Source organism: Pan paniscus, chromosome 1 (assembly GCF_029289425.2).
Source record: "Pan paniscus chromosome 1, NHGRI_mPanPan1-v2.0_pri, whole genome shotgun sequence".
NCBI lineage: Eukaryota > Metazoa > Chordata > Mammalia > Primates > Hominidae > Pan > Pan paniscus.
The window spans coordinates 162,329,900-162,357,136 of record NC_073249.2 but is presented as its reverse complement, the minus strand read 5'-3'; the positions used below and the strand labels follow the sequence as shown (position 1 = coordinate 162,357,136).

Here is a 27,237-nt window from a genome sequence, read left to right as displayed (position 1 = left end):
TTGGAGTTCACAACCTCTCCCTCTACCAGCTCTATCTTTATTTTATGTATCATTTCTCTTGGGATAAAACCAACTTCACTCATCATGACCAGAGGCCTTCCAGTCAGATTGGCAGCTGTATTCTTGGATTTGTTTTAGTCTAGGTTCCCCTCTTTGAACTGATTTATGCCTTTTTGTGTTGATGCCTTCAGCAGTTAATTTCATAGTTTAACTACTTTTTCTATAAGAAAATACTATCTGAACAGTTTCTAGAAATTACATCTTCTTCTGGCAAAAACTGCTTCTGGTGAAATTACTTCTACTTCTGGTGTTTTTGTGCACAAAAATACCAAACCATAGTAAGTGTAATACAAACACCTTGAAATACTACCTACCAGTACCTTTCTCTCTGCAAGGTGTAGAAGGATGGCTATTCCACTTTCTTCCAAGGCTGATGAAAAAGAAATGGAAGTGACTTCCACTTGAAAATCATCAGCTCCATCTCACTTTGAATAAAACACAGTTGATCTTTTAGGGGCTTACATGTAGATTTAAGCCTGGCCTAGATGCCTCTTTGCTGGCACCTATTAAATAAACAGAGTAATTAAATGATAGGTAAAAGGTCTAGAACTCAGGTGTCATTACTGAAAAGTGTTCTCTTTTTCCCCTTCACTTTCTTCTCCATAGAAATTCCCCAACAGCAAGTTGGATATGATAGAAGACTTAGCTTTACTTTACATAATATTTAAGGTTAATTGTTTTTGGATGTTTTCCCAGTTGTTGTTGTTGTTTTTAAAGGCTAAGGAAAAGAAGCAACAGAGATTTTTCCTTGTTTTGAATAGAGAAGACATATAACAACTTAAACAGGACAGAAAACATTGCAAGTAGATGCCTTTCCCACAATGGAGCTGTGAACTTATCCTGTAATGTACACTTCATAGCTGTCTTATTTGAGCAAATCCTCCTGAGCCCTAAAATTGATTTGTTGTATTGCTTCCACATTTTTTGCCAACAGTTATTTAGACAGAGCTGAAACATATTAAACACTGGTTGAGTTCCCCATTGTCCTGTCTGGCACTCTGTTTCCATCCATAATGTACACTGGTGTACATTAGATCACTGAGGGGCTCATTATTACTGAATTCCAGCCACGACTTCATTCCTAAAAAACACATGTGCCTGCTTGGTATTGCTTGTAAGCTTTAAGCTCTACTTTTCCCTCTCTCTGTGTGTGTATGTGTATGTGCATGCATCTATGTGTGTGTGTGTGTGTGCATGTGTGTTGTTTTCAGATAATAGGTACAGCATAAAATCTTTTTAGATTATAATTTTTGTTTCTATTGCACATTCTCTTATGGTGGGGGAATTTCAGGTTAAAAAGGAAAATACCAACTCTGTCTAATTAATGTCAAAATTTAGGTGAAGTAGGTGAGGAGAGGTTGAAAATTTGTGGTAAGTAGAAGAGTATGAATAAAGTTAACTGCAATTAAAACCACTTAACCTGTAGTTACATTTCCCAAACCCAAGTGGCAGCCTTAAAGCTGACCACTGAATTATGGAAACTGAACGGAAAAAGGCTTTGTTTCATTGCATCAAAGTATTTTTCTTTTCCCATTTTGGGTGCATTGATCTCCCTGTATTCCCTGGGGTTGCTGGAAAAACTTGGTCAAAAAGGATAATTACTTTTTTTATTTAGTTGCATGCTCTTCAAAAGGCAACAGCAAGTATTCATTAATTTCCATCTGATAGAGCCGAACTTTTTTTTGTGGTTAAACAATTGAAACAGGAAATGACCCAAGATACAGTTTCCATGACACCCTGTCACTTGGATCCAGTTTTCCAGAAGATGAAAGACCAAAGCCGGCTTTTGATAGTGAGTAACTAATTGGACTGGCTGATAGTGGGAGTTTTTTAATGTGAAAAATAAAGGAGAAAAAACTGGAACAGCTGTGTTTTGGTACAGTTGTCTAATCCCCAGATAAAACACTCCAAGGACATTGAAATTGAATAATGCCTTTAGTTAAGGGGAAAAATCTAAAATCTGTCAAAGCACTGGTTTACTTTAGAGAAAATACGGAATATATTTACGTGGAAAAGCCAAAACAAAACAAAACAAAACTCCAAAAATTTACAGAGCCAAGATACTAAGTCATGCCTTTTAGGAATCATCTTTTTTCATACAAAGTATGATTTCATATTTTTAAGATGAATTCTTACATGTGAATAAAGAGAGTACTTGCTAGACTACTTTTTCGGTCAACATTTTCAAATGCTGTGTAGCATGGTGGGTAGACCTGAAGAGTTTTGTTAGAAGGATGAAAAAGTTTTGTTTAACTCATGTTAAACAATTTGAGGCATACAGTTAGAAGTGTTTTTACTGATGATCCCCCCCATACATACATAAATGTAGGTTCCAATTGTTTATATTTTGTAGAGCTTCTTTAGAGAATTAAATGTGAATAAGCCAGGGGTTTGTTAGACTAATGGGTAAAACTTCCTGTATACTAATGGGGAGATCATTGTTTTGGGCTCTAATTCTAGGCCTTGCTAGCCATCAGCATAGTGACCTGTGACGCTGTTTCCCTTCCTTTTGTAAATGAAGAGGTTGGGGATAGTCCTTATATAATAGCTCTTGTCATTCTGCCTACTTTGGAAATGTAGGACAAGCACTGACCTCTTCTAATATAAAGGTAACCCTGATGGACACAATGGAGATGCACATGAAAAGATGAAAATATTTTTATTTTTTTGAGACAGGGTCTCACTCTGTCACCAAGGCTGGAGTGCAGTGGTGCAATTATGGCTCACTGTAACCCCCATCTCCTGGGATCTAGCGATCCTCCCACCTCAGGCTCCCAAGTAGCTAGGACTACTGGCATGTGCTACCATGCCTGGCTAATTTTTGTATTTTTTGCAGACATGGGGTTTTGCCATGTTGCCCAAGATGATCTCAAACTCCTAAGCTCAAACCATCCCACCTGCCTTGTCTTCCCAAAGTGCTGGGATTACAGGCATAAGCCACTGCACCCAGCTGCTGAAAATGTCTTAAAAGGAGAAGACACCTATTTTACTTAAATGTGACACAACATTTAATCACTGGAACTTAATGGTATGCATTAGAACTGTTTCTTGAGGAACACAGTCTCTGACTTAATGAATTTTCTAGCAAGTCTCAACCTTTCTCTTTTGGGTGTACCAGAATTCTCTCGTCAGTTTTCCATTAGTTGGATTTACCTGTTGGGTTTAATTCTTTCATTTTGTATATAGGTACCTCTGCTTGGTTTCATTTTGCTTTCCTAAGCAAGGGAGTAGAAACAGATGTTAAGACTGAAATTCTACTATATTTAGGAAGAATAAATAAATATATCTTCCACTATGGTATAATGGAAAGATATACTGACCTGGGCATACTCATGGGCAACGTACCTGTTGTAAATCCCCTCCTTTGCAAATTGTACCAACTTTGAGGTGGACTGCAAGTTCTATGAGGCCTGGGACCTCCCTGCAACCCTTTTACAAAGCCGGCAGTGTAGTGCTATCTATGCCTATCTGATTGAGACACTGATCAGATGTTTGAATGGATTGTGAAGACAGTGGCTGTTCAAGAAATGGTGATAGTTTTTGTTTATATTTTCATTTCCATGAATTGATATTTTGATATTGATAACAGCAGTCTTTGAGACCAAGACTTCCAAACTTTTTTCTGGAAAGAATTTTTTTCTTCCTCACCCAGAAGAACATTTATTTTCTGGATGTAGTTCAGATTTCTTCTAAACTTTATCTCACTTGGTGTGAAACTAGAGGTATCGAGGTAACTTTTTATTACACCACCACCCAATTTTAAGCTCCGGATGACCGTGCAGGAACTGCTTTTGTTTTCCCAAGGCCACCATCCCCAGTGCAGATGGAAAGGAACAAGATACAGGAGGGCAGTCAAGAGCCACTGGGGAGCCCCTGTACTGGTACCTGCTCAGCCCCGGGAGCCACAGGCATTACTGTCAGGGTGGCTGTCTCCTTATTGCTCGTCTTGCAACTGTCACTATGCTGCGAGGTCTGGAGGGGAGGGGAGGGGAGGGGACATTCCTCCTGCTGCACCCTTGGAGGCTGCGGGCTTTCCTGGGCCTCGGAGAGCGGCTCAGCGAAGGCCCTCAGCTCAGGAGCCTGATTAGGTGCATAAAATCGCTGTAGCCAGAAGGGACCTCCCCGCCCCCGGGCCGCGCCCCGCCCCGCCCCCTCCTCTGAGGCACACCCCGCCCCGCCGCCCCTCCCCCTCCCTGGGCACACCCTATGCCGCCGTTCCCCCCCTCCCTGGGCGAACCCCAACACCTCCACCTCTTCCCCCTCCCTGGCTGCACCCCATCCACGACCGACCACCCCCCTGGACCCCGCCGCCCCTCCCCCTCTTGGCTGCGCCCCGCCCCGCCTTCCGGGCGCCCTCCTTCCCCGGTCTGCCTTCTCCCTGACCCTCCTCCCGGTCGCCAGGACCCCGCGGCCCGCGAGGCAGCTCTTTGTTCCCCCGCCTCGCCCCGCCGGGTCCCCCCCCTTCGTCCCCGGCCGCCCGCTTGTCTCTCCCCTCGCTGTTCTGCCCTTTGTCTTCCACGCGGACACCTCTCCTGCCCCTTCAGCTCTTCTTGCCCTGCAAACCCCGGGTCGCCACCTCCACATCCCTTCCACTTCTACTTGCCTGCCTTGGCCTGCATTTTATTTTCAACCAAGGTTGAAATGGTAGCCCCACGCAAAATCCGATGGTGTGTGGAGGAACTGCCCAGTCATTGCAGTCTGCACGCCTTCTTAAGTGCCAGGTGCGAGCAAGGCCGACCAGGAACTGCCGATGGGCTTCACGTGTCAGACTGGACTGCCACCTGCCACACATTCATTGAACTTTTAATAAGCACTGCCGCTGTGCTTGGCGTTTTGCTGGGCTCCAGAAATAAAAAATTCAGAGAGGCCAAAGTTCTTCAGGGATGCAGACAGGTGATAGAACCATCATTTATTGAGCACTTGCTAAGTGCTAAATACTCTTACCTGCGTTATCTTGTGTAATCCTCACAACCACACTCAACGACGGCCTATTGAATGCTCTCTAGGTGTCTGGCAATGTTCCAAACAGTTTATGTGTGTTACTTTGTTTGATCTTCCCAACCACCAATGAGGTAAGTACTGTTATTTTAATGCAGAGGAGGATTATGGAGGGACAGAGATTAAATGACTCAGAGCCACATGCTCATGACAGCAGAGCCAGGAGTCAAAACCAGGCAGGTTGTAGTGGGTATACTGAGAGAAAATACGTGTTTTTTTTCCTAGTTGGAATTAAGTGGATGTGTCAAGAAAGATTCAGAGGAGGTGATTCTTATGCTAAGTATCTGGTGTATCTTGTGTCACGGTTTTGTTCTTGCCCATTACTTACTGTGTTTACAGAAGATGTTCAAAGAATACCTAGAAAATTGTTTTAAATACAGTTAAAGCTGTTCGGTATTTTCACTTGCGTTTTTCTGTGTAATACATCAAATTGCCTGTTCTTCGTTCAAGTAGCTCCCCCATTAGAGCATGTTTTTTGGAACAGTTAGGAACCTATAGTTGTAAAGTGATTGAAAACCTTTGGTAGATAGGAGCTGAATTTGCTTTTCAGTTGTTTTTGTGACTGTTGTTAGGTAGGGATTTCAACTTATCTGTAAAACGAGATTAATGATAAACTCTACCATCTCTTGTGAGATGTGAATATTTTGAGGTCCCAAGGAAAAAGGCCTTGGAAGTTCATGACTCATAAATTAGTATGTATTTCACACATCATGCTTTGAAGGTTGTTCTTGATGTGTTAGGATAGGACCAGGACACTGACTTTAGGATCACAGCTACCTCCCCGGAACCTCTCCTCATTTCTCCCAGCTAGAAAGGGTTCCTTTTACCCTACTTTCGTGCCTCCGTTGTACTCCTTACTGGAGTCTTGCCTTATAGTTGGTTGTATCCAATCTGCCTGCCCCACTATGTTATACATTCCTTGGGGCCAGGGACTGCCCTACCCATCTTTGCTTTGTCCTTGAGTTGGAGGCCACAGTTGAGACCACAGCATATGCCAATTGAGTTGAACTAGTGGGCTGCCTGGTTAATGTTGAGATGAAAGGTGATGTTTTTTACTTGCGTTGATGTTGTTGTTATTTTACTTTCTGGGGTGGAAAAAGAACATCTTGCATAGGTAGAGGTGGAGCATGGGCTCTAAAGCCTCCAGGGAAGAAGCAGGGGCAGGAAAATGGGAGAATTGGAGTAGGAATCCGCAGACAGCCCAGGAGATAGAGAATGTGGAAACTCAGGTTGTATTAGGAACATGAGCCAGGAAGAAGTAAGAATAAGTTTTCAGGAGCTGAGAGTGAGAATGGAAATTCAGCTCAGACAGAAAATAGCTTATTTTTGGTTTGTCAAAAATGTTATATTTAGCGGAAAAAATACACCTTTAGGAGTCAGAAGACTTGAATTCAAACCACCAGTATGTTGCCTGGGCAAATCATTTAAAGTTGGGGCCTCCATGTCCTCATCTTTAAATCTTAAAGTAGAAAAATGAATGTGTCTCATCTCCTTCTGTATTAGTCCATTCTCACACTGCTGTAAAGAAATATCTGAGACTGGGGAATTTATAAAGAAAAGTGGTTTAATTGGCTCAGGGTTTCATAGGCTGTACAGAAAACGTGGCTGAGGAGGCCTCAGGAAACTTAAAACCATGGTGGAAGGTGAGGGGGCAAAGCAGGCAAATCTTCACATGGCCAGAGCAGGAGGACAAGAGAGAGAAGGGGGAGGTGCTACACACTTTAAAACAACCAGATTTTGTGAGAACTCAGTCATTATCATGAGAAGAGCAAGGGGGAAATCCACCCACATGATCCAATCACTTCCCACCAGGCCCCTCCGTCTTCCAACATTGGGGTTTACAGTTCTGCATGAGATTTGGGCAGGGACACAAATCCAAACCATATCACCTTCCTGATGTGTTTTTATAGGAATTACATGAGAATGCCTGGAGAGGTATTCTTGTATTAAGTGTAACACACTACACAAATGCTGGTGTGAAGGTGGGTGAGAGCTTCTGGTGGAAGAAATAGCACTGGATTTAGCAGGGGCTATGAGAGCATATGATCTTTTTCGTGTGTGTGACCTTGGATTAGCAAATTTATCTGTCTAAACCTCAATTTCCTCATGTGTAAAATGGGGATAATCATGCCTACCTTAAATGAAATGGACCTGCCAGGCAAAGCACATATGAGTTGGGTCTGTCCTGGAAAACTTGTTTCAGTGATTGACATTAAACACCTGCTGCCCTTACTTAGATATATTCCTCTCAAGTCCCTAAGTTGTTCTCTCACTAAGCCTGAGAGTGAGAGGGCTAAGTAAGATAGAGACGTAGTGCATTTAGAGAACCATACTCAGTCTTCTGTTAAGACACTACCAGGTCTGACACTGGCTTACTGCCGCAGGCTGTTTATTACTCTTAAGCCCAAGACAACTTCTGCAGTCTGGATAAGTTGCCTCCCTAGTTCATATTTTTATCCTTGAAAAAGGCCCAGGGCTCCCAGGCATTTTCTTTTCTTTGGTGTCTCCTGCCATTCCCCACCCCCAGGGTTCTTCTCTTTCTATGATTGGCTGCTACTCCCCTCATCTTTGCTGCCCAGATGGCAAGCACAAAGGAAAAAGGTCTTTTTTTCCTTTTAAGGCTTTTATTGCTAATTATAAGAGAAAAAGCAATAGGGCCACGGGACTGAAAATTTAATGAAGTTCATACTCTCTTTTTTTCTCTGTTACCTTGTTCCTAACTATGAGTATGGATGAAAAATGCTCTCTGCTTTTATTTGTGAGGGTTGGGGCTGCTCATCTCTTTGAACTGTCATTAGCAAAAGGCTCTATAACTCCCTCTACCTTGGCATCTTTCATGCCTGTGTTACCCGCCCCTTGTAGCAAGTGTGGAGTTTTCATTTTTTAGAGATCTCCAGACTTGGTAATAACAAGTTCACTGGGCCTCAGCTCTGCCCAGGAGGGACTAATTGCAAAGTAAATCCCAGGCCATAATAAGGAATTGATGAAAGAGCACCATCTTTAATCCTTTCTTTGGCTTCAGCCACTTGTTATTAAAAAGGTGTATTTGAATCAACTAAAGATGAACAGCTTTAGTTCATTTGTCTTTCTTGGCTTAAAAAAATGGTAGGAAGGAAAAGGATCTCAGGGTAAAACACTCAAGTTATTCAGTAATTTTATAAGTCTTTATTTTTCTTTGACCATGAAATCAGCCCTAGGGTGCTTTTTAAAGTAGGGAAGTTTTGTTAAATCTCCAAGGATAGAAGGAAAACACTACAACATTATATATAAATGCAAAATTAAGACTGTGAAGTAGATTTTATGATATTTTTTCAAAACCTAATCTAGATACCTATTTTAATATTGTGACATTTGCATCCCTTCTCAGTTTATTAACAATAGGAGAGATTTATTTAAGACATAGCAGAGACAATGATTCTCAAACGAATACTCCTAGATGTATTTTGTCTTGCACGATTACTGTTAAGATTTTTCAGTTTAGGATTTGGAAGAAATAATACCTTTCAGAAAAACATATTTTTTAAATGCTGAAAAACTGGCAACCCAGATAGAACATGCCCCACATACATACATTTCACATTTATGATAGAATAGTGAAGAGATATTACAACATTCATATAAAACCTACATTTAGGGTGACTTAGAGTGCTAGTTAAAACTGCTTTTTAAGGAAAATTTTAATGGGAGTCAAGAGCCAGGAGCCTCAGGTGAATTCTCAGTGCTGGTACGTGACCAGCTGCGTGAACCTGAGCAAATCAGTATCTTCTCTTGTCACAAAAAAGGGATGCGGAGGTAAAGTAGAGTTGCTCCAACAGCATTAAGATGAAGATTCAGTGAAGTTTTGGACACTTATTGCTGTTTCAGCTGACTTGCATCTTTACACCCTTTCAGCTCTAGGAGCCAATGGGAGCTACAGGGGAAGGCAAGTGATCCTCTCTCCTGCCGTGGCAGCTGGGGCAGTATGTATGTTACATACACTAGGCCATTAAAGACTGTTACCTGGGACTTTGAGCATTAGGCAGCAATAGAAATGGGACAGTCAATAATTTTAAGGTTATGGAGAAAAAAAGAGGGTCCAGTGACGACGGAACAGCCAGGTATTCACAGTCGCCTTTCAGCAAGGTTGTTTAGGTGGCTTAATCTCCTGGGCAATGTTCTCAACTACCTAACCACTAAGTTTCTGCCTCTTGTTGTGTTTCTAGTGTCTTTCTAATAAATCTTTTTTCTGATTAAGTTCATTTCTGTCTTTTTATTTTGTTGTTCTGGTGGTCATTATTCAGTTTTGCACAATTTTTAAGTTGCCAAAACCAGAAATTGCCAGAGAGATTGGGTCACTGGGACAAAGATTCAGATACATGCAGACAATGCCAAGTGCTCCTGTAAATCTCTTGCAAGATTGTGGTATGATTTAAATAAGATGTTGCATATTGGAGTGCTGTGGGTCCTTGAAAGTTCAATGCATGTATAATTGTTATTCCTGGAGGTTGTAATGAGGGGAATATCTATGGGATTAATATGGCTGTGGGTACATTGGAATTTAGAGTGTCTAAGGCCACTGGATTTGGTAATGGTTCTGGTCCTTGTAGTGGAGAATCCATTTTCCTTTTGCTGATATCTATGTGGCAGGTAAAACGCCTTTTAGATCATAGATATTTTGGACTGTGCTTATTTTTAGTGTACCTAAGATCTCTACAGGTATAGGACATTAAAGCAGATGGAGTACGGTATGTAGTAGGTTTGCAAATGAAGGAGACTAATCGTACTTCTGCTGTAGAGCAGGCACTGTACTTTAATCTGTTTTTTTCCTCATTTGATGTTACTTCCTCTTATTTTATAGATGAGGAAATCCTCACGAGAGGAAGTCTTAGTACCTTGTCAAGTATCAATTAACTGTTATAAGGGTGATTGAACATTCACGTCCAGGGCTTTTATATTCGTTCTTTCCATTATAGCATGCTAGGATCATGAGAAAATAAAGAAGTGGAAGAAAGACCAGAGAAAGGAGTAGGAATTGCCTAGGAAAATAAACAACCATCAGGTTCCAGAGAGAGGTTATTAGAAATCTAGAGTTCAGACAAAGAATCATAAAATTGCAAGATTAGAATGGACCTTAGAGAAGTAGAGCTCACCACCCTCTCCAGCTCATCTCTCTCTCCAACATCTCCAAGTGGTCACCCAGCTGCTTCCCGCTACAATGATGGGGAGTGTCTTACTGCAGAAGACAATCTGTTCCATCTGTGTTTAGCTCTGGCCACGAGGAAATTATTCCCTATGAACCCCAGGATTTCCTTTGGCTCCAAGTTTACAAAGCAATAATTAGCACTTTGAGTTGGGAAAGCTAGGCAGCAAAGTGGTTATGAACCCCAGCTCTAGAATACAATTGCCTTCCTTTGAACTACAATTGCCTTCTTTTGAACTTGAAATGGGCTTTCTCAGCTTATCAGCTGTGTCCTTTTCTCATCTGAACATGGTGGCCATCTCACAGTGTTGATTTGAGAGTCAGATGAGATAAAGCATTTGGCATAGTCACTGGCATGTAAAGTAAGACTTTTTAATAAGGTTTTATATATAAAGTTACTGATTGTTATTATTTTCCATAACTCTATGAGGTAGAAATTATTATTCACACTTTCTAGATCTTAGAAACTGAGGCACCTGCCTGATGGTCACAGAAAAAGCAAGCAGGGCTGGGCATGGTGGCTCAAGCCCGTAATCCCAGCACTTTGGAAGGCCAAGGCGGGTGGATCACCTGAGGTCAGGAGTTTGATACTAGCCTAGCCAACATGGTGAAACCCTGTCTCTACAAAAAATAGAAAAATTAGCTGGTCATGGTGGTGCACACCTGTAATTCCAGCTACTTGGGAGGCTGAGTCACAAGAATGGCTTGAACCCAGGAGGCAGAGGTTGCAGTGAGCTGAGATTGCACCACTGCACTCCAGCCTGGGTGACACAGTGAGACTCTGTCTCAAAAAAAAAAAAAAAAAAAAAGCAGAAGCCCTCTGGAGTTCAAGGGCAAATGATTCAACTTCTGCTCTTCCCCTTTTAACACTTCCTGCTGTTCCTCCTTTACTTTGAATGGAGAGAGGCTACTGCAGGCCAACTGGAGTAACTAAGACAAAATAACAGTCTGCAGGTGGGGCTAGGGACAGACACACACACCCCTGCCAATTTCAGGCTAAATTCAAAATTTCCACTCTTCAAGTTGCTGTACCTTCCTCTTTTCTTTCTCCTAAAGGGGAATTTTCATTTGAAACTGTTATTTCAGTCATTTATGTTCTCTGCTCATCAGCACATGGATTAGTTGTAACTTCATGTAGTTGTTTTGAATAGCTGATACAAAAAGTCTTTTGGCGGGGTAGAACTTGGTTTTTCAGTATATGCATGTAAGTTTGATATGTGGTTAAGTTTTTTCTGCCACCATTTAAGTGACTTCTGGACTCTTTCATGATCAGGTAAGATATACTTTATATTAGTGGATGTTAATCTCTGACCTCTGGATATTTTCACACAAGTTCTTGCCAAACAGAGGCACAAATTTCCATCCTTGTTCTGTTTTTCCATTCTCCATTTCTATTGTCACATTCTGACAGCCTGCCACCAGAGTCCAAATCTTTATTCTGTTGCAAGCTGGGTTACCTTGAGTAAACCACATTAATTTCTAGCCCAAGATTATCCATCTGCAAATTTACAGCAATATTTCTGTGTTCATCTGGGTCATTCTAAGTCAGGTTTTCCCAACCTTAACACAAATGACATGTGACGATGGCAGGGGAGGGGGCTGTCCTGTGCATTTTAGGATGTTTAACAACCTCTCTGGCCTCTACCCATTAGACACCAGCAGTAACTTCCTCCAAGCTGTGACAATCAAAAATGTCAAGTGTCCCCTGGGGGGCTAAATCTTCCCCAATTGAGAAATACTGTTCTAAGGTGAAACACTGTTTTGTGTTGAAAGGCTGCTGTAAGCCATAGAGCTATAAGATAACTACTAGATATTTTATTAAATATCTGCTTTATGTAAAGCACTGTGCGAATGCCATGGAGAAAAGGAGGAAGTAATCATGTATAAGGGCATCCTTGCTTCCCAGCAGCTATGGTGGGTGGAAGTGATACAGGTAGAATTTGATAAATCTGTAAGATTCAGGAGATATTTCAAACACAAGGCATTTGACATTTGAGTTGCATCTTGCCAGGAATGGTAGCCATGAAAAGGACTCAAAGGAAAGAGTGCTTACTTTCTAGTTTTTTAATGGGCTGGCAGTCAGAAAATGGAAATGAGTGAAGTAGGCCTTGAATGCCTGTGACACAGCTGGAGATGGTAGGAGCCACCTAAAAGAAACAGTTGCTGTTCAATGGAAGCCACTTGTTGGCAGCAGGAATGTTAGTCTGGGGATGCCAGATCTTCTCGTTTTTCTAAAGATGTTGGAAATCCAGATTTTTATAAGATGTAAAATTTTCTGAATTTTAAACATTAGCTCAATTTAAAACAACAACATGTGTGAGTCAAACAAAACACCTATGCAGGTTAAATTAGGTTGCCAGTTTGCGGTTTCTGTTCCAGATAATCTTTTTAGGAGGGACACTTCTCTCATCCTGTCTCTTAAAAAACAATTGGAGGAAAAGTTAAATTGGTATGTTCCTTCATACTTTATACAATTCATTTCCATCCGTGTTTTACTTTCTCTGTTTGAACCTTAGCTATCAAGATAAAGTTTAGATCTGAAGTGTTGCTCTAAATAAAATAACGTTTTGGAAACTGTGAACATCCCTCAGTTAAGAATTCTCCAGGGTCTTCAGCTAAAAGTGAAACCTGGAATGATTGCCAGTGAATGCTTTTTGTGGCCTTGGAAATTCAGAGTGATTTATCACTTGTTGGTAATAACTGGAGGCCTCTATATACAAGAAGGGAGTTAAAGGTAAAGAGGCCAAAAATAACAAGTCTAACCATATGGCTTTTTTCAAGAGGTGTCCATATGGCTATCTAGTTAAAAAGGACTCTTGCCAGCTTGACCGTGAGTTTTCTTTTTTGTAGCTCAATATAAAAGTCTTCTAGCTTTAACATTGTAACAAAGGAACTCCTAGGTTTCACTTCTAGGTTTTGAAAAACTGAACTGGGCAGTGGGGGAGGAATGCAGTTGTAGGCAGCTGAGCTAGATGCTTAGTTGACTATAGGATCATTGGTATTTACCACAGCAGCAAAGCTATGTGATAACTCCTATTTATATTCTTTTTAGTCTCCAGCAGTAGTTTAGCTTTTTATGATGGTGTCAAAGTTCCAAGTCTGACAGTCTAACTCAGTGTGCCTTCTTGTTCTCAAGAATGGAACATGCAGTACTTTGTTAAATGCCTTGGTGAAAATAAGATATGTATTAATTCATATAATTTCTACCTGTATATTAAATTAAGTGGCATAATTTGGCCTGATTTGTTCTTACAGAATCCAAATTTGTTCTTAGTAATTACAATTAAATAACCTATTCTATAATATGCTGAGAAAGAAGCAAAGTTGACTGGTTCCTAGGTTCTGGAGCTCATATTTGCCTCCTTGGTCATAATGGAGACATCTTGACTGTGTGTAATCTCTAAATCTCTTCATTGGTATGCTGCCATCCATGTGATTTTGGTCATATTACATACAGTATTGGATTATTTAGGAGGAAAATACAGAGAAATAAATGTATATGCTTATGGCATAGAAAAGTGAAAACTTTTGATCTAGATTAATCCAAATGGTATTAATTCTTAGATTTTCCTTCCAGCAAATCCCGAATCCCCATTAATACTAACTATTTAACACTTTCTACTAATTTTAATTGAACCAGATACTTACAAAAAATAATTGCTTTGGAGTGTCCTTTGGAAAACACAGTTGGGGAGCTATGGAAGTTATGTTCAGGTTATGACAAAAACAGACAAGAAATAATACAAACCCTACTACTTTGTGCAAGAGACTGAATTTAAATTACCCTAAGAGCCTCCTCAACTCAGATGTTTCCAGTATGATTGGTGTGACATTTCTTCAGGTTCTTTAGAATATAAGCATATGCAATTAATAATGAAAATGAATTCCTATCCTTGCAAATTCAAAGTATCTCAAAGCATTTTTTCCCTTCTTAAATCATTTTGACTATTAGTATTTGTGTTGATATGGCTTCCTCACATGAGAAATGCTATTATGCAACAGCTGTAGTTGTGCTGCCTGAATGCATGCCAATTCTGTTCAGATTGAGCCACAGGGACTGCTTGTTAGCTCCCTAGCTGCCTGGGAGAGAGGGTAATGTAAAATTAATGTATGAAGAAAGGCCTGTTATCTGACACTATTTGGGGATGCAGGTGGTCTGAAGTGGTGTGCAGAAATTAAACTAACATGCTAATCTTTCTATGATTATAGAAAGGTGGCTGGGATTCATGGTTTCAACTCTTGGTATTAATTTTAAAAATTGGGAAGGGCATTGACTTGACTCCTTCTTTTGCCTAGCTCTACTTCCTAAACTTGAAGCATGTATAAAACTTGAGATTATCAGATACTTTCATTTTTTGGAATTCAGGGCATGCTTCATAGTTTGGAAAGGAAGTGGTAGAAGAGATTGTTAATAGGATTTTCATATATAGGTTGCAAATATCTGAAAAAAATACTTGTATATTCAAGTAGTCTTTTTCTTGATAAGTAGCACATAAACTAGACCAACATGCAACATTTTCAAATTAGTTTTAAGTTAAGGACAAAGTAACATGGGTTCTTCTTCAGCAATGCAGTCCCAATTCTAAATATACCTGTCCGTTTAACATTTTCTTTTTTTTCCTGGTGATTCTGCAATCAATTATCGCTATCTCTCCATTCTCATTTTAGCCAAAGCAAGCAATTTCAGCATTTAATGTTAGCATTGCATCCTATGATGTTCAGTACATAACTTGCAGTAGCATTTCTCATGTGGTTCTAGAACAGCTGTTTTGCTGATCTGCCTCATCTCTAGACTTGGAACCTGTCGTACTGCCTAACAGACCAGCTTACGGTGTTCATAAACAAAACACCCGGCATAATGCCTGGCACACGCTAGGTACTTAGTAAATGTTTACTCATTTATGAGATTCTGTCAGTGAGGCTGTCACGTTGGAAAAAAGGAATGACCAAATGATGAGCCAGACTCGATTATGCATTTTCATGAATATTATCTCATTTAATCCTTAAAACAATCTTGCACAATAGGCATCATTATCTCTTGGTTTAGCTTATTACTCACACATTGACCTCAGAGCTGGTTAGGGGGAAGAGTCTGAATCTGAACCCAGGTTTTTATCTTCTTATTATTGTTCTTTCTACTATACCATAAAGCATATTCTATAATATAGAAACATTTCTAGGGAAATTTTTTTCTGGAGACTTGTCTCTGAATTTGCTGGAGCAATTCTTTCTTGTATTTTAAACTGTTCCTCCTAGTAAACAAAATTGCAAAACTTGTCTAGCAGAGCTGGAGTGGGAAATTCAGCATTGCAATTAACTGGAGTCAGACAGACTTGGGTTTTCATTCTGACTTCTCCACTTACTAGCAATGTGATCTTGTGCAAGTCATTTAAGCCTCAGTTTTGTCATGTAAATTGGGGATGCTGTTAGTACCTATTTCATGGGCTTGTGATGACATGAAGCAGGGAAAGCACTTGTTATATGTGTGAGACATAGTAGGTACTGAATGCTAGCTGCTGTTATTGTTAGTGAATAAGTGACATCTCATTTATTCAACAAATATTATTAATTACATTTGATCCTAGCCAAAAGGCCAAGAAGTGATCTGCAAATATTTTTTCAGTGTATACTATGTGCTTTTAGTTCTACTAATTCATCAGTGATCAAAACAGACAAAAATCCATTTCTGCATGGAGGTTACATTCCAATTGCATTCCATTGGGGAGAGCTAGACAATAGACATCATGAATACTGGGAAATAAATGATATCATATGTTGGAGAATGGCTAGTACTATTCAATAAAAAAGAAATAAAGGAGAATTAAGTGAGTGTGGGACAGGGGAGAGTTGGCAGGGAGCTGTGGGGTTGCAATGAAATAAAGTAGTCACTGGAGGCCTCATTGAGAAAATGATAATTGAGCAAGAACTCAAGGGGAGACAAAGGAGTATGCCATGTGGATTCTCTGGGCAGAGCTTGGCCCGGTGGGATGAAGAGCAAGGAGGCTGATGGAGCAGGAAGACAGTAAGAGCATCACTAGGGCTTTAAAGGCCATTGTAAGGGTAAGGGGAACTTGTGGGGAATCTTGAGCTGAGGAATGACGTGATTGACTTTAGATTAAAATTGTGATCATTATCACCATGAGCTTCTCCTCAGGAGGAGGGACCTGGACAGTGTAGCACCTTTACCCGATTACTCTTCTTTCTCCTATTAGCTTAATCTTTTACACTTGAAAAGTATATTCCACCACCCCAGGGTAGCTGCCCTGCCTACTCTATGTCATTGATTGAACTTGGCGGTCCTGTGGCTGTAATGGTTGTATTCCTTGGGAAACAAAGGAAATGATTAGATCTTAAGAGGGAAAGAAAGTAGAATCCTGTGGTAGCACAGCTTGTGATCCTCTTTGAACATGACTTGATCTCTTCCAGGCTTCCCTTACTGAACCAGGAAACCTTTGTAGAGGATCCTGGGAGGTGTTGGTTTGGTTTAGTGTTTTCTAAATGTTTGTATCTCCTTACAGTGAGAGGGATCCATTATGGAGCGGGGGAAGAGCTTAAGTGTAGTAATTTGTCAGCTCATGACCTGTGCTTAACTTCTTTCCTCTAAGATAATAGCAGCGGACATACTCTCAGCACACATGGGGATGGAAAACATTTCTGTGCTACTTCTCCAGTGAAAATCAATGACTTTTTTTTTTTCACTTTAAGTTCCGGGATACATGTGCAGAATGTACAGGTTCATTACATAGGTATACATGTGCCATGGTGGTTTGCTGCACCTATCAACCCATCATCTAGATTTTAAGCCCTGGCTTTCAACATTCAAGATGGTCTTCCATTATCTCATTTATGTCCTATTATTCTCAATCAAGTTAATTGGAAATCTGTTTTTTTAGTGCATGTACAGGAATATGGCAATATCAGGGGATGGTAGAGAAAATGGAAGCAGGTCTAAGATGCAAAATTTAACACAGAATCACATGGATTGGTGGAGTCAGAGGATCAAGGTCCATGCCCAGCTCTGTCAAAGTAGTTGTGTGATTGTGCCATGTCTAAGCTGGAGTTTCTTTGTGCCTCATGGGATAGGAAGAAAGTAAGGTATATAGATGGCTAGTTTTGTGACTCCAAATGATGGGAATCACTTTTCTGGTGAAGTTATTGTTTGAGAAGGGAAAGAGGATGGGACAGTCCTTGTTTAGCCTTTTCTGGATAACATCAGCATGCCTAGTGTGGGTATTTTCCTGCTGCCTTATTCCCTGGGAGTTGGAGCCTTTGTCTTTCTGTCAGGCTATTTACAACCTATTGTGTTCTAGAACCCCATAGATAAGGGCTTAGTCACTCCTTAGCTTGTGCCTTCCAACCTTAGTGGTTCTATCAATATCTTTGTGTCCCTCACAATACCTTGAATTTCCCTCCCTCATTATGTTAATTATTTGAGCAATTTTAGAGATAGGTACCACTTAACTGAGTGAAAGCTTTACAATTGAGGGGTTACTCATTAGCAGGACCTGGGTTTTGTTTTTAATCTCATTAACCCCTTGTTACCCATTTGATAACAAAGACTTCAAGGAAGAATTTGCTCAAAAATCTCTGGGAGACAGTAATAGCTTCTTGGGCCTGACTGATAAACTTTTTGCCTCCAGCAATGGAAATGTGGGAAAATTCCAGATGCTAAATGATCTGGCTTGGACCCAGCAGGTTGAGGTAGTGGAGCCTTTCGATTGAGGCACAGCCCAGGACTGCTGCAAGGGAGAGGCACAACAGATACCATAAGGAGGTCTGATTTCTGAAAGGAGTACCATAGAAAAATTATTGATCTGTCCCAGGCCTCAGTTTCCTTGTCTCTAAAGTGAAAAGATTGACTGACTTAGTAATAGGGAACTGATTTTATTCTAATAATGTAAAAAATACCTACCAAACTATCTGGTAAGTCTGAATTAACTTTTTTCCTTCCAGCAAAAAAAATAAAAAGAAAAGCATTACCAGTGACTGCCCATTAACTATCAGTCAGATCCTCTGAGCAGTTCCAGTTCACCAGAGTTAACCAGAGTTACTAAGCTGGTGTAATTCCTGGCTCAAGCCAAAAAACTTGATGTTTTAGTTAGTCTTATGACGAGCACATTTTGAGTTTTTTTCTTTTAAAAAATAAAATATTGCAAACAGCTCTCGGTCATTACCACCTGTTGTAAGCTGATCTAAGCCAGTTCGGTTATACACAACTCCTAGGTGCTTTTTTTCTGGTGAATTTTGATAGCTGCCAAATTATTTGAAGTGAGAGGTTTTGCTACTATCCCACAACCTTGCCACCTAGTTATAGCTAATGCAAGTCTGAGACATTCTGCTGCACATACAGACGTTGATTAACAGCCGTATATCAGCCAGTAGGCACAAAATATTTCTGCAACATTACTCTCTATGCTTGATAAAGTCCCAGCTGTCTTCTTTTAGTTGTTCTGCTCACCACTTTGCATGAAAGCTGTACTTGTAGACATTACAACATTCCAGAGGAGAGTTCTGTTATCTTTAATAGTCAGCATCAAGCAACTGGAAGTCCTCCAGCTGTGCTGGACTCATGTCCACTTAGGGGACAAGCCTATCAAGGCTACACTCTTATTCATACAAGGGTAGAGGTATTTCTAGAATATTTTGGCCAATTCTCATAATTTGAATATATGTTTAAGTTTACCAGGGATGGCCCATTTCTCACATTTATATTGCTAGCAAAGAAGCCATTCATCTCACACGCCCACACAAATCCACCTCTGACATTCACTTTGCTAATTGGCAAAGGGCCTGGTGTTAATGAACATGGATAGTGGAAATATTTGCAGTGTGTCTTTCTGGAGTATGGGCTTCATGCTTAGAACACGACCTGCCTACCCCTGGAGTGCATTCCTGAATATAATGCCAACCACATTTGAGTTGTAGTTTAAACTAATTAACTCACATGCAATATCTCATTACCTATACTGAGTTATTGTTAAGTTAATTAGGCATCCTAACATTGCCTTTGGAACCCCACTGTGGAAACCACTGTTACTAATGTCACGCTGTAGGAGTAGACTTTGAAATGATTTGTAAGGATTCTTTTGCTTAAAAAGCACTGATTAACTTCCACATACTCAGAACCATGTCTTGTCACTGGGTGGGAAAACATATTAGTTACCATTTACTGAGCACGTAGCATGTGTGCAGTCCTTTCCGTACATTGTCTCTACTCCCCCTCTAATCAACTGTGTGAAATAGAGACTTGGCTCCATTTCATAGATGAGAAAACTGAGACATGCAGTGGGAATCTTTATCTAAACCTAGGTTTATCTCTACAGGTAGGTTTATCTCTACAGGTAGGTTTATCTCTGCAGGTAAGGCTTTCCTATTAGTCCTATTGCTGCATAACAACTTACCACAAACTCAGTGGCTTAAAACACCACAAATTTATTCTATCCCAGTTTCTTTAGGGTAGAACTCTGGGCTAGGTTCTCTGCTCAGGGTCTCACTGGACTGAAATCAAGATGGCAGCTGGTACTTCAGTTCCCTTGTGGGCTTGGAGTCTTCTTCCAAGCTCACTGGTTGTAGATAAGATTCATGTCCTTGCTGTCGTAGGGCAGAGGTCTCAGTTTCCCTCCTAGCTGTCATCTGGGGGTTGCACTAAGCTCATGGAGGCTATTTTGTGTCTTGCCCTGTGGCTACCATAGACGGCTCACAACATGTGTGGTGTTTGCTTGTGGGCCAGCTAGAGTATGTCTTTGATCCCCTCTGGCCCTGGCCAAAGAAAACTCTGCTTTTAAAAGGTTCATGTAATTAGTTTAGGCCCATTGGATAATCTCTGAATTATCTGAATTAACTTTCTGAAAGTTGCTGTGCCATGTAACATATATAATATGTGGTCTTTTGTGACTGACTTCTTTCACTTAGTTTAATATCTTCAAGCTTTTTACAGGCTGTGACACATATCATTACTTGATTCTTATTCATGACAATACTATTCTATTGTATAGATATACTGTATTTTGTTTATTCTTCAGCTAATGGACATTGGATTGTTTCCACCTTTTGGCTATTATGAATAATGCTGCTGTAAGTGTTTGTGTAGAAGTTTTGATATAGATATACATTTTCATTTCTCTTGGGTATATGTTTTTGAGTGGTATTGCTGGTTCATATGGTAACTGTTTAATCATTTGTGTATCTTCCCTGGAAAAATGTCTATTCAGATTCTTTGCCTATTTTTAAATTATCTTTTTATTGAGTTTTAAAGATGCTTTATATATTCTAGATACAAGTCTCATCAGATATATGATTTGCAAATATTTTCTCCCATTCTATGGGTCATCTTTTTAATTTCTTGATGGCATCCTTTGATGCACAAAAGTTTTTAATTTCGACAAAGTTTAATTTATTTTTCCTTTGTTTCTCATGTTATTTGTGCCATGTTTAAGAATCATTGGCCAAATCCAAGGCCATGAAGATTGTCCCTGTGATTTCTTCTAAAACTTTTATAGATTTAGTTCTTACATTGAGATATTTGATCCATTTTGAGTTAATTTTTACATATGTTGTAAGGGTCCAACTTTATTCTTTTACATGTGGATATCCAATTGTCCCAGCACTATCTTTTGAGAAGACTCTTCTTTCCCCACTGAATGGTTTTGGCACCCTTCAAGACCATAGATGGCCATAGATGTATGGGTTGAAACAAGTTCTTTTCTTTTCCTCTCAACCCCCACATTTTTTTTTTTGTTTTTTTGAGATGAAGCTCGCTGTGTCTCCCAGACTAGAGTGCAGTGGCATGATCTCGGCTCACTGCAACCTCTGCCTCCTGGGTTCAAGCAATTCTCCTGCCTCAGCCTCCCGAGTAGCTGGGATTACAGGCACATGCAACCACGACCGGCTAAATTTTGTATTTTTAGTAGAGATGGGATTTTACCATGTTAGCCAGGCTTCAACTCCTGACCTCAAGTGATCCGCCTGCCCGCTTCAGCCTCCCAAAGTGTTGGGATTACAGGCATGAGCCCTGGTCGGAGCAAGTTCCTAAAGTTCTGTTATGTAAGATGTTATCAATGGGGGAAGGTGGTTGAAGGATACAGGGAAACTCACTTTATTATTTTTGCAACTTGTAAGTCTGAAATTTTTTCAAAAGAAACTTAAAAAAAAAGTCCTTGAGGCATAGGCAAAATTTAGTAGATTTGGATTCATTTAATAGTTTCCTCCTAATCATGAATTTAGGAAAATCCTAATGATGAAAATCCCAGTGAGAAAAATGGCTTCCTGTATTTTATTCTGGTGTGGTATCCCTTCCAGGTGAAAGAACATTGCATCTTGGCTGCAAGAGAAAGAAAAGATCCTCAGTAATGTTTGGAATGATTTGAGTCCAGGGAAGTAGACCATACCGTGTCATAAGTGCTGGCACAGTTTTAAAACAAAAGCATAAGTAGCCATGATGGCCTTCCCTTCTGTTCACTGCTGCCTCCATCTTCCCCAGTAGAGCAGAATTTGAACCTGACTGGGTATTTGGTGAAATTCTGGAATTGCTATTAGTGTGACAATGGTATTGTTACTTTTATTTTACAAAGAGTCCTTATCTTTCAGAGTTTTATGCAGACTAATTGTAGATGACACAATATGGTATCTTTCATTTTATTCAGAAATAATCTAGGTTGGGGAAAGTGAGCATATAGATGAACAAGATTGACTATGAGTTGGAAATTACTGAAACTAGGTAATGGGTATGTGGGGGTTTATTATACTGTTTTGTTTTCTTTTATAGGTTTTCCATAGTTAAAAAATAAGTTTTCTAGGGGGTTGTTTTTAATATAGCATTGAGGCATTTGAGTGGCATTTCCATTTGGAGCTGGCTTTGCTTTACATAAAAGTGAGTCTTTCTGAGTTTGGATGCTTGTGCTATCTAGGTCTGGAGGAGCATTTTGACAGACCTGTGAACAAACAGTTCCTGGAACAAACACTTTTAGGAGGCTGGATCCATCTGAGGCTTGCTAGAGCCCTGACAGAATAAACCTGTGGCTCACAGTGACGTTTTTCCTTCATGTGTTATTGATGTTAATCAGCCATGCCCTTGGTTGCAGGGTTATGTGAGTCTTTTTCTGAAGCTTTTTAAGCCTGTGATTCTGTAAATCTTTGTACTTTTTAAAATGTAAGTTGACATATAAAATGTATAAAGTTGATAACTAGAAAAAGTCAGAAATAGTCTGTGGAGAATCTGCTCACTTGGGGTCGAACGATATTCTTTTCCAATGATTGATTGTGCTGTTTGTAGAAGAGACTTTCACATGCTTTATTCTTTCTTGCTTCCTTTTTCTAATGGCTATGGACCTCAGTAAATGGAGTAGATGAGTCTTTATTTATCCAAGAACAAGATTCTTGCATAGAATTGTTATAGCTCTGTATTCAGATGACTAAAGCTTTCAGAACAATGTTAAATTGAAAAATCTGTACAAAAAAAAAGAGACACCATCTGGAAATTATTCTATGCTTTATTCTTGGTTCTACTAGTAATGAAACGTGAGCATTCCAACTTCCCGTAATGGTTAAACTTTGTGATGTAAATGGTGCCAGGCTCTGAAAAGGCTTGTAAAGGTTTTGCTGACTCTTTTTGTTTTTATGTGCTTTCAATGAAACTATTTGTGCTGCTTTAGATAAAAGGAGGAGCAGCTTTGAGTACCTCTGGATTATTTTAATATTTTAAATAATGACGAGCAAGTATGTGAATGAATATTGATTACTGTGTGAATAATTTGTATATAGGACAATTTTTCATCTTTTTCCAGAAGTGAGCCCATTGTAGTGTGTTGGCTCCATGTCTGCTTTTGTGAAACACAGTTCAGGATCAAATAGCACCACTTACTGGGTTTTTAACTCTTGACTGTGCGACATTACCCACATTAGTGGCCTGTTCTGTGCCTCAGTTTTCCTAACCAGGGATATAGGAATAATGTAATATGTAGCACTTAACTGTATAAAAAGTACTTTCAAGTACACTATATTTGCCTATCTACCTCACTGAATTTGCGAGGGTAATGACAAAAGTATTTCATTACCAAAATCCAAAGAGAAGTTCTAGAAAAGGATGGTTCCAGAGATGACTTTTTGATTGCAAGAATAACTGAGTGGCAGAATTAGAAAAAGCAAATGTATCCTTGAAATGTTTTTAAGTTACAAAAATAACTCTGGAAGCAAAGACACATGATGATGATGATGAAGATGATGATAGCTTTAGTATGCTCACTATATTTCTGGCCCTTTCCTTACTGCTTTCCGAATATTGCTTTTTTTCCTCCCTTAATATAGCACTCCCATGTATGAGAGACTCATTTCCATTTTCAGATGAGGAAACTGAGTAAGAGTGGCCAAGTCACTAGCCCAAGGTTGCATTGCTAGTGAGTAGAGAGCCGAGCTTTGAACTTGGTGTGTTTGAAGAGCCTTAACTATTTCTTTGTACCTCCATATCCAGTACTTCCATAATACCACCAGTGGACCATCTCTGTGAATATTTTCCCACTCATTTCTCTTTGCTTCTAATATTTATTAGCATATTAAAATATTATAATATTGTTTGTATTCTGCTTTATATTATAATTCTTCTGAAGCTCCTAGAAATCTGGACAAGAAAAGTTTGGTATTAGGTATCTTGCCAAGAATGACATTGAGAAATTAGTACTCAAGATCAGAGACAGGAAATAAAAATGTGATCCTCCAAGGGTTTAAAATGACAGAAGTTGCAAAAGAATTTCTCAATGATTAATACATAGTCAAAAAATGTCAACTTGATATTTACCCGATTTGAAAAGTAACCTATCAGACATTCTTTTCCTCCCCAGTAAGATGAGCAGTTCATATTAGATGCTCTGAAAAATCTTATCCAGTTTTGACATGCTGGTTCTCAAGGCAGCCCACTTCTTATCCTGGCTTCTTTCCTCCCACACTGTATTACTGATGATCAAATACAGTAACCTGCAGTACTTACATCTTTAGAATTATTTCTCATGTTCAGTTTTAGATGTAGGTCAGACATTAAGGGGACTGGGTGGCATTTCAGTATTTTCGTAAATATAAAGGTCATCTCCACCTAATTGATTCCACAGGTGCAATGGCCTTAACTGGTTAGATTTCTCTATAGACACTTTAGGTAAGGGCAACATTTTCTTTAGGTAATGGCAACATTGCATTCTTCAGCCTGCCTATGAAGCTATGTGGCGAAACGTCTCTATGCAGAGTGGAGAATGGAGAAAGGAGAACCCTTCTAGGTAGACCACTGATGATTGCTAACTTTATTGCTCTACCAGAAAACTGTAGGTGAGGAAGAACACACTGCCTACACAATTTTCATGTGGTTATGAAATTCTTAGGAATGTAAGCAACAATTTTTCTGTTTTTGTTTTGGGTGTGTGCTTACTTTAAAAATTATTATTGCTTTTAAATGGACAGATGATCCAGGACCTGGAAAGAATTGAACCCATATTAAGTGCTACTATTAGGGCCAAATAAAAATCTATGCCAGCATTGCTTTATTTGATTTGTGAACTGTGTCAACTTCCTGGGATTTAGGGTCAGATGATGGTGAGTTTGAGCTCAACCCCTTTTGGACAAGCCACAGCCCCTCAGAGCCCGTGTGTTGGTTGGTAAAATAGGTGTAATTGCAATGGTGTCCACCTATCAAATATGACTGTGTAAACTGTCTTTTTTAAAGGTTTTCTATGAGATATGGATTCCTGAGCCACAGTTAAGGTGCAAGCAAGATTCTAAGTTATGGATGGTTTCTCTTCTCTGTGGCCTTTTCTTTTTCATTCATCTTTTAATAGTGAAAACTGTCTAAAAAATGATTCATGTCTACCCAAATCTGTGGGGCCATTAGGACTGCAAGTGCCTTTTTTTAAAGCCATTTGAGAAAGAGACAAACAAAAATGGGTAATAAGAATAACAACGTTATTCCCGGAAGAAAAGGTTCCAGCCTGCTATGACTTGTTTTGGAATCTGTGAAAAGTCCTGAGAGGGCTGATTGCTCCGTAACAGGGTTTCTTTTAGACTCTCAGGTTTAAAAAGACTTGAGGAGGGGGGTGAGGAGAGCATGTCAGGGAAAGAAGCAATTAAGTTAAAATTTCAAAATTGATGAAGTGAAGCAATTTCCCATTCCTGCTAATGCAGAAAACTCTGCAGATTTATTTATTTTTTTCCCTGTAAGTCAGAAACCTGTGCTTTTCCTTCTAGGCGTCTGGCGCCCTGCCGTATGAGAGTCTCAGCTCTTGCTGGAGTCATTTCTTCCATCTTCCTTTCCTTCTTTCCTCTTCTCCACCCACCTCTGGTTTGGTTTTTGTCACTGAGTGGTAGAGTATAGGCCTCAATTTATTACTGCGATTCTTTCGCAAAACCATTTATTCCTCTAGGGAAAGGAAAACCATGTGAGCCATCTAGCCAGAGGGTCATGAAAGATTTCCTTGGTGTAATGGTTCCAGACGCTTAGTATACGTTTGATCTGTAGCGAGCAGTTCGGAGTCAGTAGATCCTACCTGATTTCTTCTCTTGAGTAGAGAGAAAGAATATAGGGAGTTAAAGACAGCATTGCTTTTTAAGGGCATCTGGTAAAACTGGCCAGAAAAATAACTTGATTCTTACTATGGCGTAAAATGGATGAGTGCAAGTGCAGGACCATGGAGCGGCACAGGGACAGTTGCAGATCCCCTTGCTTTCAAGAAATGGGGTGCTGATTGCCTTGAAGCTGGGATCCATCAAGGACACCCCAGATCATTCAGTGCGGCCCATGTGACTTCTTGCTGGCATTTCTAAAGAGTGCTGTTTACATTTCAGTCCTGAAACATTGTGAAGCCACCACATTCTCTTTGATGTGAGCTCTCACAGCACATCTGTATTTCATCCTCCCAACCTTAGGTGAGACAGTAGGCGTTTCTTCGGGGAGTCTTGTGATATGTATTTTGTGCGGTAACAGTGTGGACACGCTCTCACGCGGTCCTGTTGTGAAATCATTTTGTGTGATGGCATTTGCTGCGTTTTTAGGGTCTGAAGGAAGTGAATTTTGACCTGAGGCAGGCTGGTGTCTCACAAATTCCTGAAAATGTTATATTCTTCCTTTTGTTTATAACTTCATCTGTTTTCCTAACGATTATAGTTTAAAACCAATTTCCTTTCTCTCTGTTTAAAAGTAAAGCAGATATTACTAACATGGATAATATTGCACTCAATATACAAATCTATAAAAAGATTATATTTTATTTTTTGTAGTAGGGGTCAGCAAGTACTGATGTTGATCTGATTGCCAGTACTGTGATCTTAGAGTACTTGCTTTGTACAAAAATCAAAATGTGTTTTCTAAGGCCTCTTGTAAATTAGGGTCCAACAGTGAGTATGTTTCTCAGTTGTCATTTTGTGTTGCTAACTGGCCCAGTGCTTGTGGAATCTCACTGTTTCTGCTGCTGCTAATGTTGACTTCTCACATCCATTCTTCATGTTAATGTATGTTGCACAATGCAGAATAAATTCTGGAAAGGAGTGGGGGGATGAGTTTCTGAAAGATTATCTCCATTTATAATGTGAGCAGCACTACTTGAGAATTTTACCATTCTTAATAAGCCTGGTATTTAGAATCAAATCTCTTGCATGGTCTAATTATGGAGATGGATATTATTATCTCAACATCCTCATATGAGTTAAGTTTGAAGACCTTTTTCTTTACTGTTTCTGAAAGGAGGTCCAGCTAATTTACTGCAAATGAAATAAGAAGTATTTTGGAGGAATAGGTTGACATTTAGCATTCTGGTTTGAAAACCCTCTGACTGTTAAATATTTAATGTGCTGCAAAGCATCCTTAAAAATTAAATATGAATGAGTTTTAGAAAACCTTGCAGTGGCATAAAAAATTGAGATCCCCACAACCCCATTTCAAGTGTGAGTGTCTGCCTAGGGAATCTTAATTATTTTTAATGAAGATGACATTATATATTTGATCAGCATGGGGCCATCCTAAATAACAAAAT

General features: G+C 39.7%; 1 protein-coding gene across 4 annotated transcripts in view; it reads left to right on the top strand.

The window, feature by feature from the left end:
* The window catches only part of CACHD1 (cache domain containing 1), a 223,169-nt gene that overhangs the window by 31,344 nt on the left and 164,588 nt on the right, over positions 1-27,237 (top strand). The window contains exon 1 of one of the 4 annotated variants that reach the window (XM_055117837.1): positions 4,993-5,132. The exons of the other annotated variants lie outside the window; for them this stretch is intronic. The gene's annotated coding sequence lies outside the window, so the exon portion shown is untranslated. Of the gene's footprint in view, positions 1-4,992; positions 5,133-27,237 lie in introns of those variants that run through there. 4 annotated transcript variants of the gene reach the window in all.